The 12,763-nt window shown below is 38.9% G+C and overlaps 1 long non-coding RNA gene across 1 annotated transcript; it reads right to left on the bottom strand.

Annotated features, from left to right (window-relative positions):
- Positions 1-10,765: 10,765 nt before the first annotated feature.
- Positions 10,766-11,927, bottom strand: LOC120072692. Its single transcript, XR_005480567.1, has 3 exons — positions 11,797-11,927; positions 11,646-11,710; positions 10,766-10,822 (listed from the first exon to the last, which is right to left on the bottom strand). It is a non-coding gene; the product is annotated as an uncharacterized LOC120072692 (long non-coding RNA).
- Between the last annotated feature and the right edge of the window lie 836 nt (positions 11,928-12,763).

The following is a 12,763-nucleotide window of genomic DNA, read 5'->3' as shown; positions in this document are numbered from 1 at the left end:
CAAATTTCCTTCTGGTTTAAGAGGGAAAACTCTACTGATTAAACCATAAGGAATAATAAGGAATAACTAGGATCGCAGTCAAGGTAAGTAGTCTATCTCCCCCTCTCTTTAAGTGGTTCATGGTAGTGTACCTTTAATATGTTACATAATTATGTTATTGTTATTTTGCATTACATGTTTAAAATACGTTTATCGACAAGGGACCCCATGCATTATGTTTGTTCACAACGATGAAATAAGATTAAATTTTAATTAGATAAAGGTTATACTTCTAGGGCTAGCATGGCATGTATGGTTGTACCCCTCTAGTCCAATCTTACGTTTATGTTAATGGTTGATGTTGGATGCGACTCTGGCCCTACTGACTACATGACCCGCTAACATCAGATGGGTTAGTTTCCGCCTAAGTCCTCATCTTCCTATTAGGGCGGAGAAATTTACATTAGAAGCATAACCGACCACCACATGTTATTATATGTTTTCGGTCCTAATCATATGTTTTCAGAATATGTTGAATGTGATTGTGTATTTGGTCACTACCCTATGTGAGAACTACTTACTGGGTATATTATATACTCATTCCATTTTTACAGACTTTGTAGGTAAGGACACAGCATAGGTGGCAGAATTTGACGTCGCTCAAATGGCCAACCATCAAACTCACTATTATAGTCATATGCATTTTTGTATCACTATGCTAGTATTTTATGGATCCTGGTGTTTTGTAAAATAAACTTTGTATATAGTTTTCTACCTAATTAATAAAATCTTAGATATGTTCTTTTGAGATTTTTACCAAAAACTTATCTCATAATAGAAAAGTCTAAGTATGCATGTCGTAGCGGTCGGACCATAATATATAAGGATCCGGTCGTTACAGGTTGGTATTAGAGCAATTGAGCCAATTAGGCTCTACTAATTAGAAAAGTCGTGGTGTTTGATGGTTCAACTTGTTAAGTGATGCCCACAGTTATGCCAAATATGCTGGTAAGTGGAATTTCCAAACAAGTAATTTAGTAAATAACTTAGTAAACATAAGGTATGAGTTAAAAAAAAAAATCAAAATTAGATTGCTTCCTCATTATGAAAATAAAATGTGTGTACCAGATGCCACTACAAAGGGCTCCAACACGACGAAGTAAACCTCAAAATGAATCCACAAGGGAACAAAATCAAGGACATGGACAGACGCCTTATGTGTTACTTACACCAGATGCGCTACGAATACTAATACAAAATATGAGTAATGGAAACACAACCTCGTCCACCACACCAATAACCAACGATACAAATGACTCGAAGATCATTCGAGAATTTAGGAAGTTCAATCCTTCAACATTTGATGGATCATATGTGGATCCAATTATAGCAGAGAATTAGATAACAGAAATAGAAACTATTTTCCGCCACATGAACATCCCACAAGAACAGAGAGTAAATTGTGCCACCTTCATGTTAAGAGGCGATGCAAAGTTCTGGTGGGAATCCACACAAAGAACAATAAAAGGTACAGTCTCATGGTAGTAATTCAATCAGGCTTTTTACAACAAGTATTTCCCTTTGACAGTGAGATATCAAAAGGAAGTGGAATTTCTTAATCTTCGTCAAGAGAACATGTCAGTGATAGAATATGAACGGAAATTTGATCGCTTGTCCCATTTTGTTCCTCGACTAGTGGACACAGAAGAGAAGAAGGTGGAAAGGTTTATTTGGGGATTAAGAGAAGGTATTCGAGGCATTGTTACTGCTTTCCGACCACAAAGAGTATGCCCCTGCCCTCTAGTCGGCCTTACTCATGGAAGTAGATCTTGCTGTCAAAACCTCAACTTTTGAACGAGGATTCATGCCAAATGAAAAAAGGAAATTCACCCAACAAGGCTTCCAACATTTACAACGACAAGCATAAATTTCCCAAAGCACTCAGGGCGTATAGTCACAACAGAAGAGTCAAACATTCATATATCCTAAGTGCAGAAATTATGGAAAACACCATCAGGGGCAATGTCTTCGGAACTTAGGGGTGTGTTTCAACTGCGGCCAGACGGGTCACTATGTAAAGGCTTGCCCAAAGCTCATAAACCAAGTATCAACTGCCCAGACCACTCAGCCTACTAGTAACAAGGTTACCCAGCAATAGAAAGGACGGGTGTTTGCTGTTATACGTCAAGAGGCAGAGGATCAAAATGCAGTTGTTAAAGGTATATTACCCATACTAGGGTATTATGCCTTCACTTTATTTGATTCGGGCTCTAGTCATTCATTCATCTCTACAACATTTGCACAACATGCTCAATTAACATCAAAGCCCTTAGGCTACATTCTATCCGTAGCTACTCCTGCCGGAATATCTATGTTGGCCCACTCAGTAGTAGAAAACTGTGAATTGTCAGTATCGAGACATAAACTAGAGGTGACCCTTATCATCCTAGATAAGTGATTTCGACATAATACTAGGTATGGACCGGTTAGCAGCAAACTATGCAAGCATATATTGTCATAATAAAAAGGTCATATTCATCTTTCCAATAGGAACCAAGTTTAAGTTTAAGAGTTCTAATACACAATCAGCCCCAAGAATAATTTCAGCCTTAAAAATTAAACATTTTTTCAACCATGGGGCTTGGGCATATTTAGCAAGTGTAATGGATTTACGAAACCAAAAGGATGAAATTAAGGCCATTCCGTAATAAGAGAATTTGAAGATGTATTCCCAGAAGATCTACCAGGTTTACCACCTAGTCGAGAAATAGAATTTTGTATAGATCTAATTCCCGGAGCTGAACCAATATCTAAAGCACCATATAGAATGGCACCTACGGAATTAAAAGAACTCAAAATACAATTACAAGAATTGTTAGATAAGGGATTTATACGCCCTAGCGTGTCTCCATAGGGATCACCTATCTTATTTGTTAAGAAAAAGGATGGATCCATGCGTTTATGTATAGATTATCGGGAGTTGAATAAGTTGACAATAAAGAATAAGTACCCACTCCCACGCATTGATGACCTATTTGATCAATTACAAGGAACCTCAGTATTCTCCAAAATAGATTTACGATTTGGATATCATCAACTACGAATCAAGGAGTCTGATATACCCAAGACTACTTTCCGAACAAGATATGGGCATTATGAATTCGTTGTGATGCCCTTTGGATTAACGAATGCCCTAGCAGCCTTCATGGGCTTTATGAATAGAATTTTTAACGACTATCTTGATAACTTCGTGATCGTATTATAGATGGATATTTTTGGTCTAATTCCAAGTCTGAGGCAGAAACATGAAAAAATCTTAGGGATGTCCTTTCCATATTAAGAAATGGAAAAGTTTTATGCCAAAAATTCTCCAAGTGTGAGTTGTTGGACCGCGACAAGTCGCCTTACCTAGGGCAGATGCGTAAAGGCAAGGAAGGAATTTAGTGGATCATGCTAAGAATTGGAATAGGTTATACAAGTGGCTTGCCAAGCAATAGTCAGCGAAGTGCGAAGCGTCCTCTTGGATTAAAGGATATTATGAAGATTTGTGAAGAATTTCTCAATTATAGCATTACCTTAACCAAACCTCACCAAGAAGAATAAATCTTTTGTCCTGGAAATCAAGTATGTGAGCAAAGCTTCCTAGGAACTAAAGAAAAAGTTGACCACAACCCTAATTCTCATATAACCTGACGGAATCAGGGGGTTAACTGTGTACAGTTTTAGCATTGAAGAAGGGGCTTGGTTATGTTATTGATGCAACACGAAATGGTAATAGCATATGCTTCAAGACAACTAAAACCTTATGAATAAAATTATCCCGTTCATGACTTGGAGTTAGCTGCCGTAGTCTTTGCTTTAAAGATATGGAGACATTACTTATATGGGGAAAAGATCCAAATTTATACAGATCATAAAAGCCTTAAGTACTTATTTACCCATAAAGAGTTAAATATGAGGCAACGAAGATGGTTAGAATTAGTCAAAAACTATGACTGTGAGATCCTCTATCATTCAAGAAAAGCTAACATTGTTGCTGATGCTCTTAGCAGAAAGTCAGCTCATATAGCAGCCCTAAGTACCATCTCCAAATACATAATGGATGACCTTGAAAGAGCTGAAATCTCACTAATACCAGAAACCTTCACAACTCGAATAGCACAGTTAATTGCAAGACCTACATTAAGACAAAGGATAATTAATGCACAACAAATAGATAAATACCTAAACAAACAACTACAATCAAAGAATGGAGAAACCAGTCAATTCTCTACAGCCCCAAACTCTGCACTTCTCTACCGTGGACGTCTATGTGTACTAGATGATGAATAAATCAAAAAAGAACTACTGAAGAAAGCTCATGAATCATGCTTTTCAATACATCATGGGAGTACCAAAATGTATCGAGACTTGAAAGCACATTACTGGTGAGGTAACATGAAAAAGGATATAGCCGACTATGTAAGTAAATGTTTGGTTTCTCAATAGGTGAAGCTCTACGACAACAACCACGAGGACTCCTCTAGCCTTTAAATGTTCCAGAATGGAAATAGAAGCATATTTCTATGGACTTCATCTCAGGACTCCCGAGAACTGTTAAAGGCCACAACATGATTTGGGTGATTGTAGATTGACTCACCAAATTGGCCCACTTCCTACCATGCAAGACTACTCACACTACGGAAGCACTAGCTCAAATGTACTTAAAAGAAGTCATCCGGTTACATGGAGTCCCAGTATCAATTGTTTCAGATCGAGATCCTCGTTTCGTCTCCAAGTTCTGGAAAAGTTTGCAGGAAGCAATGGGCACACAGCTAAATTTTAGCACAACCTTCCATCCACAAACTGATGGCCAAACAAAACGAGTTAATAAAACCCTAGAAGACATGTTGAGGGCATGTGCTTTGGTTTTACTGGAGCATGGGATTCGCATATACACCTTATAGAATTTTCTTGTAATAATAATTATCAAGCGACAATTAGTATGGTTCCCTTCGAAGCCTTATACGGAAAGAAATGCAGATCCCCTATACACTGGGATGAAGTCGGGGAGCGAACACTACTAGGACCTGAATTAGTGCAGCAAAAATCAGAGTCAATTAAGCTAATTTAGGAAAGAATGTGAACAGCTCAAAGCAGAGAGAAGAGTTATGCTGATAACCGTCGAAAAGAGTTGGAATTCAAAGTAGGAGATCACGTATTTCGAAAGGTAGCACCAATGAAAGGCATTATGCATTTCGGACGAAAAGGAAAACTTAGCCCCCGCTTTATTAGACCCTTTGAAATATTAGAACGTATATGCCAAGTAGCTTATCGATTAGCATTACCACCTACCCTTTCTACAATACATAATGTCTTTCATGTATCGATGCTTCGAAAATACGTGTTTGACCCATCACATGTAGTAAATTATGAACCTCTACAAATAAGTCAAAACTTGGAATATGAAGAGACTCTAGCTTGTATCCTAGCAAGAGAAACGAAGTCACTTCGTAATCGGGAAATAAGTTTAGTGAAGGTTCTCTGGAGAAATCAGCAAGTAGAAGAAGCTACATGGGAACGAGAAGAAGAGATGAAAGTCAAATACCCTTATCGTTTTAAGAACCAAGAAACTTTCGAGGACGAAAGTTCTTAAGGGGGGAAGAATGTAACAACCCAAATTTGTACGCATACATTACAGGAAATTAAATGTCAAATGTTAAGCAGGACAAAATTTTATTTAAAGGGGTAGTAAATGTAATACCCTAATCCTAATTTAGAAAGCAGGAAAACAAATAAAATATATAATTAAGAATGAAAAATATATAAATTTAATAGGAAAATCGGGTGGAAATTTAGAATTGGAAAAAAAAAACAAGAAATTTATTAATTATCCAAAAATAATGAATAAGAGGGCAGAATTGGGGAGGATTAATTAGAAGTTAGACGCTAGCTAATTCAGGAGACAAAGGGCAGTAGATAACTTTTTTTTTGGGCACTGTTCATTGGAAGAATTGGAGGTGAATTAATTGCCCATATACTCTTAAAATTTGAAAGAGTTAAAAGGGGAAGTGGAATCCACAAGCAGTGAAGGAAATCCACACGTGAAAACTAGCGATATTGGAGAGAAAATTGGAGAGAGCGAGATTGGAAAGAAAATTGGAGAGAGCGAGAGTGGGGATAGCGAGATTGGAGAGAAAATTGGAGAGAACGACAGTGGAGAGAGCGAGATTATCAGCGAGAAAGTGGGAAAGAGCGAGAGCCACGAGAGTAAAACAAGCGAGAGCAAGAGCCACGAGAGCCAAACTAGCAAGAGCGAGAGTCACGAGAGCCAAACCACGAAGTGTTAACGTCTTGTCATATAATCTGGTTCATGACAAAGACTTCATTTCACTAGGATGACCGTAGGTAACATGACCTCAATCCTGAGTGAGTTGGGAACTTCTACCATTGAGGGCGGTCCTTTGATTTGCTTGGGTACGAGTGGCCAGAGCGCCGACTCAAACCTACCACTTTGGGGATTCATCTGATTTAGGAGCTGGGAACTCAGCTACACAAGATGGAGTTCACTCCTTCCCCGAAGCAGGGGTAAGTAGATAGATTGCTCCCTTAAGGGTTGATCTCGGGGCTTGAACAATGTGGCATCACACACATTCTCATGGCCCGAGAGGTGTTTACACATAGTAGGACTATGTTATATTATTCATTAGAGGGATAAGTGGTACTTAAAAATTAAGATGTAACTACAGGGGCAAAACAGTAAATTGACCCAACTGTAATTACGAGCATCTGTGAAGGGTCATCATACTGATGATTGGTTATATCCGATGGACACAGAAATATATCTGTGATAAGAAGAGTTCAGTTGTGGGTCTTTAGTTGAATGCCTAGAAGTTAATGGATGGTGGATATCATGGCTAAAGAGTTTAGTCAGTTATTTACTTACCGTTGGAGCTTCGAGCCATAGGTCTATAAGGTTCCCTTGGTAGTTTGGATACAAATTTAGAATTAGTTTTTGGGTCAGTTTGAAATGTTCAAATTGACAAGAGGGAGTTCGATTATATATGATATAATTGAACTAGTTAATTATATATGATACAATTGGCTTTATGTATGAGATATATTAATTTGGAGGAAATTGGATATAAATATGTTTATATCTAGTGGAGGAAAAATAATATGGTTAATATATGATATTAAACCATAGGTTATGAATATAATGTGATTATATTTATTATTTATTAATTGGTCAGTTATAGGATAATTGGCCGACATCTCTTATGTTTTCGTAACTGATGAGTAAGATTAAGAATCATTTTGAGACGCTTAAATAGCTCTCGGTGTGTTGTGATTCAAGAAGGTTATCGCTTAGTAAATCAGAGCTTATATGATAGTGCTGTTTACTGAACGACTGCTTACACCCGCGCACGCTACTTACTAAACGATCGCTTATCTTTTACTAAACGATCGTTTAGTGCTCGAGCTTTACTAAACGATCGTATAGATGATCGCTTAGCTTTTCCTACACGATCATATACTTCACCTAAATGATCAAACATTTTATTTATATGATAGATGAGTCTTTCTCCCATTTGCTTGATCGTTGTATACAATCTCTTTTCCTCCTCCCCTCTACCAAATCCAATTAGAGCCCACTCTTTGGATTCTCACTCCAAGAATACTGAGGGTTTCAAGTGGTGGTGTCGTCCCTATTCTTCATCTGTTCGTGTGGAGACTATTCGTGGTAGACGATTGAGTGTTACTGATGTAACTACAGGGGCAAAATTGTAAATTGGCCCAACCTTAGTTACAAGCATTGATGACGGGCAGAAATGTATGTTACTATAAGCCTTTTATTTAGAATTATGTGAGCTGTTAAGTAGAATATGCGCCGATTATACTAAGGATTCACGAGAAAATGAGCTTGCGTCGACCGACATTAAGAATCTCGGCTAACCCACTTTTATGCGTTATTATGCGTTCAACTATTTATTTTTGTAGCGAACGCAGAAATCGATCGCATGCACGGAAGCGAGGCTATCGCGAAGACGATCACATGCGTCCATTGTATGGGTGTTGCAGCGACCAAGCGAATGTGGTCATCGCAGGGAGATTGCGGCTACAGAGTAATAACCATAGTAGAGGGATGAATACAAGGGTGGTGGAATGCGTTGAAACTTCAGAAACCAAGCATGAACGCATACCTCGAAAGTGTCAAAAGGTGATGTTGACATTTCACCTACCACGCCGTTAGCACAGAGATTCAGAAAAGGACCATCGCGCCACGAGTGTCAGATTCAGAGCTGGTTCATAAATGTTGTCGGCGATCAAGCTCTATAAATAGAAGCCTTAGAGCACAATTTCATCCAAGGTTTTCTGCCTGAAGGAGTCCAAGGACTTCTGCCTCAAGGCTACCTTCGGGTGGATCCTTGTGATCCAGACCAAAGCATGAAAAGATAGTTTTGAGAGCTCTTCATCCCCTCAACCATTCTGAGTGTCGATTGGAGCCTTCGCTAGAGTTAGAGCTCGAAAGAGTCTACTCCACCGCTCGTCCATGGCACCACCGGTAGCCTTAACACACATCTGATGGAAGCAAGACATTACTTCCATCTGGCCCTCCATTTCTCTTCTATCCTTGTATTGTATTACATTGTGGCTTAAAAGATTAATACATTTTGTGATCAATGCATTTCTATATTTTCCTTCGATTCCATCTCTATTCTCATTTACTTAGCATCCTTTACTTTCATTGCATTACTAAGTAAGATTGCTAGGGTATCACATACTTAATCATGCGGCATAGACATATGAAGCATGTAGCAAACCACCGGGAGGTGTGCGAGTATTGTGAGAAAATCTTATTTGCTTAGTGTGAAGCTGTAGCCATGCTTGTCTATAAGCGGACGCAATGGTTGTTTATGAGTAGAGTCAGCAGTAACCAACTACCTGGGAGGGTAAGTAGTTGATCGCATTAAGCAATGTAAGCAAGTGTTCGCTAGAGATAGGAATAATCTTATGTCAACCATGTTTTATGTGATTACCTTGTTTTATGAGCGCATCATTCATCATTTAGGCATACTTGAAAGAGTAGTCTAAAATCCAAATCTAGACTCAAGAGAGTAGATTGGATTGCATAAGTAAGAATGGGGACTTAAGAATAAGCTCCGTTTGCTAATACACAGCATATGCACTCTTTAAGTAGGATATGGTGGTATGCGGTCATCTTGCCTAAGGCCTCTCGACCCTATAGGATACACATTGCATGTGTCTACGTCAAGTGTGTATAGCATGATCGCATAGCATGTGTTGGCTGGGGTTACCCTTGCAGTCAAGCTTAGTGTTGCGATGAAGACATCCTCACCATTTTATCCATTTCCCCATGCATTTTACTATGCGTTAACAGTTGTCGTGTGTTAGCTTTAGGGCTTCAATCAAACCAAGTATTTTGATGATAACAAAATTAGATTTTTTTGTACTAACATTTTCAGTGTTTCAGAGTCATTATCTTGTAGAGCTCGGAAAGATGATTCCAACGCAATTTGAATCGCTCAAATCGGAGTTCAAACGAGAAAGTTATAAGCAAAAGAAAATTGGAGAGGAAATCTAACGTAGCAGTGACACGTGGCACCTTGCTGACGTGGCATCCAACGTGGCGGTTGACGTGACACACAAATGGTCAATATTGATGATGTGGAAGATGACGTGACGCTCCAACCGGTTACTTTTTGCTGACATGGCGATGACGTGGCACATGATGTGACAGTGACGTGGCGACCGTGGACAAATGAGATAATGACAAGTGGCGGTCACCCAGCTTCATGCGCGGACACCGTAAGTGCCTCCAGTTTCTTCACAGAATGCGGCGCGTGACACTAAATCTCCTCCTCTGTGCGCGTGGTGCTCATATCATCCGGCTATTTTTTATTTTCATTTTTATTTTCTTATTTTTCTTTAATTTCCTGATCCAATTTTCTCCAAATTTTCTCCAAATTCTCACCAAATTTCAGTCTTTTCAAATTTGATTTCCTTCCTAAATTTTCATCCTTCAAATCCTTTTTATTCTCCAAATCTCAATAATTCCAATCTTTCAAAATTCCTTTTCAAATCCTTTCCTTTTCTATTTTTATTCAATCTCCACCCTTCATTTGCAATCATATTCAATGGCCAAAATTTATCCCACTCGCCTATAAATTCGACTTGATTTTACTCTTCATGGACACACCAAAAGCTTTCAAGTCTTAAGCTCTCAATTCTCTCTACTCTCAAATTCTTGTCCTCCTTGCTCCTAAATTGGCCTAGAGTTATTTTTGTGATTTTTTTCTGAGTGCTCAACTTGTGTATTTAGCCTTCAAGAGGTAATATTGCGAGGTTTTATTTTAACTTTTGGGAATTGTATTAAGGTGTGGGTACACCTTGGGTTGTGAAAAAAAAAATTTGTTTGATTCTGAACCAGTAAAAAGGATCTTGGATTTCTCTTTAGCCTAGGAAAAAGAGGGTCGAGTATCGGTTTGTGTAACGACCCGAACCCCTAGGACTTAGGTTAGATCGTTACTAAAATAAATGCATGCATAACATTTAAAACGACGCTTAGTTATGTTGAAATAAATGTTAATTAAACAAGAGAAGTTCAAAAGACATTTATTAAATGCAATTGTTAAAACAATAATAGGGTACCCATAATTCGTAAAGACTATTAAAAGTATATAAAAGAAATAATCCTTAATAATAAGTTTAAGACAGTAAAACTAAACATTAAGGGGAAAAATAAGGACTCTAAATGTCATGATGCAGAAGCGTAAAAACTAGTCCCAGTGGCATGATCACGAATTCCGCTGCGCCATCACCAGTGCATCTCTACCCTTACCTGAAACATCAACATAAGAAAGAATGAGCATGAAATACTCAGTAAGTAACCCCACCACTGGGGTCAGGCTAGGCATCTATGTCTTCTAGATACCCACTTATGGCACATAAACAAATGGAACAAACGAAAGACTGAGTCCTATCCTATTGTAGTTAAGTATGCCCACAAAATTGGTGAACCCTGAAGGGAACACAAAACTGGTGAATCCCGAAGGAAACACAAACTGGTGAATCCCCAAGGAAACACAAACTAGTGAATCCCGAAGGAAACACAAAACTGGTGAATCCCGAAGAAAACACAAAACTGGTGAATCCCAAAGGAAACACAAAACTGTGAATCCCGAAGGAAACACAAAACTGGTGAATCCCGAAGGAAACACAAACTAGTGAATCCCGAAGGAAACACAAACTGGTGAGCGTTTAACTAATCAATGAGGACAGTCACACAGTCTCAACGTTCTAAGAATCAACATTGTACAATTTTAGAACATACATGAAAATCCTTGATACCATGGCTCCATCATATACACATGATTATTGACAACATATCAAACTACATTCATGTATACCTTACATCATAATTCCATAGCATGCAAGTATGCCCCAACACCAGCAGATCAGATATCAACATATGAAAACACATACCATCACATACTAACGATCAAATGCCTAGGTGTATCTTTAAACAAAACAGAACTCGTGCCAGAACATACTTGATTCAGGTCATACTATCAGTCAACATGCTAATATTTACCATAACATACACTTATCACGTGAGCATACAAATAAAACCTGGGGGCAGTTCCAATGGTAAGATTACGTACCTTAATCGAAATTCCACAGATAAACTCCGACAACCAAACAATGACCGCGATTTGAAGAAACGACCCTACCATATGAATACAACCATAAAATTTCAGTCCAATAATAATTGCGACACCTCAGATTCAAAACCACAACACCCCAAAATCTTACCCAAGGAACTTGATTAACAACCACTCCAAAATCTCCTTCCAATAGATTTTAACTCCCAATGGACGACAGCTTGGAACCTTAAAGATACAAGGGTTAAGTCAACTTAATTCAGTAATCAAAGCGTGCCCACAAACCAACAATAAGGACCATAACTCTTACCAAAACTCTTGTCGAATGATCTTGAATCTACTGGACAGTCGCTGCTGTAATTTCCCAAGATCAAATCTAAAATCAAGATAATGCGACTAATTTAATCTTTAATCCAACTTAGCGGGCATCCAAAATCTTTCAAGAAATCCAACCACAAAATAGATCTTACCAAAATCTAAGAGTCTGACGAAGACCCACGCAACAGAAGATAGGTAGAGCGGCGATGGACGGTGGAGGAACCGGCCGGAGGCGACAGCGGCTCAAGCTGCTGGGAGACAACGACGGAGTGCAGCGGTTAGGGGCTAGAGCGACGATGGCGATTCAGACCGATTGGGCGAGATCCAGCGGTGCGACCGGTGACACGTAAGTCCGATGGCTTGTGCGGCGAAGGGAGGAAGTGAGTTAGTCGTGACGGTCGGCAGCAGGTCTGGCTTGAGCAGTGGGCGATGGCACGTCTGCCGGATTTGGTGAGGAGGGTTCGCCTACTGGATCTGGGGAAGAGGGTGCACTTGTCAGATCTGATGAGAAATGCGAGTCTGGGTTGTGAGGAGGGCTCGATGGCGGTGGACGGCTGTGAGGGGCGAGGCGCTCGAGCGAGAGAGACGCGTGAAGGAGATGAGGGGATGCCCTTTTTATTTTTTAAAAAAAAACTAATAATAATAATAATAAAAAAAGGAAAATAGTATAACTCTAATTAAATCCTTTCCTTAACCCATTTTATACTATTTAATTCCTTTCCTTTTTCCAAAAATAATTAATTCCTGCCATAACCTTTCAAATTGAATTTGAAAATTGAATAATTTTTGAATAATTTTCA

The sequence above is a fragment of the Benincasa hispida genome, chromosome 3 (genome assembly GCF_009727055.1).
Source record: "Benincasa hispida cultivar B227 chromosome 3, ASM972705v1, whole genome shotgun sequence".
NCBI classification, from domain to species: domain Eukaryota; kingdom Viridiplantae; phylum Streptophyta; class Magnoliopsida; order Cucurbitales; family Cucurbitaceae; genus Benincasa; species Benincasa hispida.
This window is presented reverse-complemented; position numbering and strand designations above follow the sequence as displayed.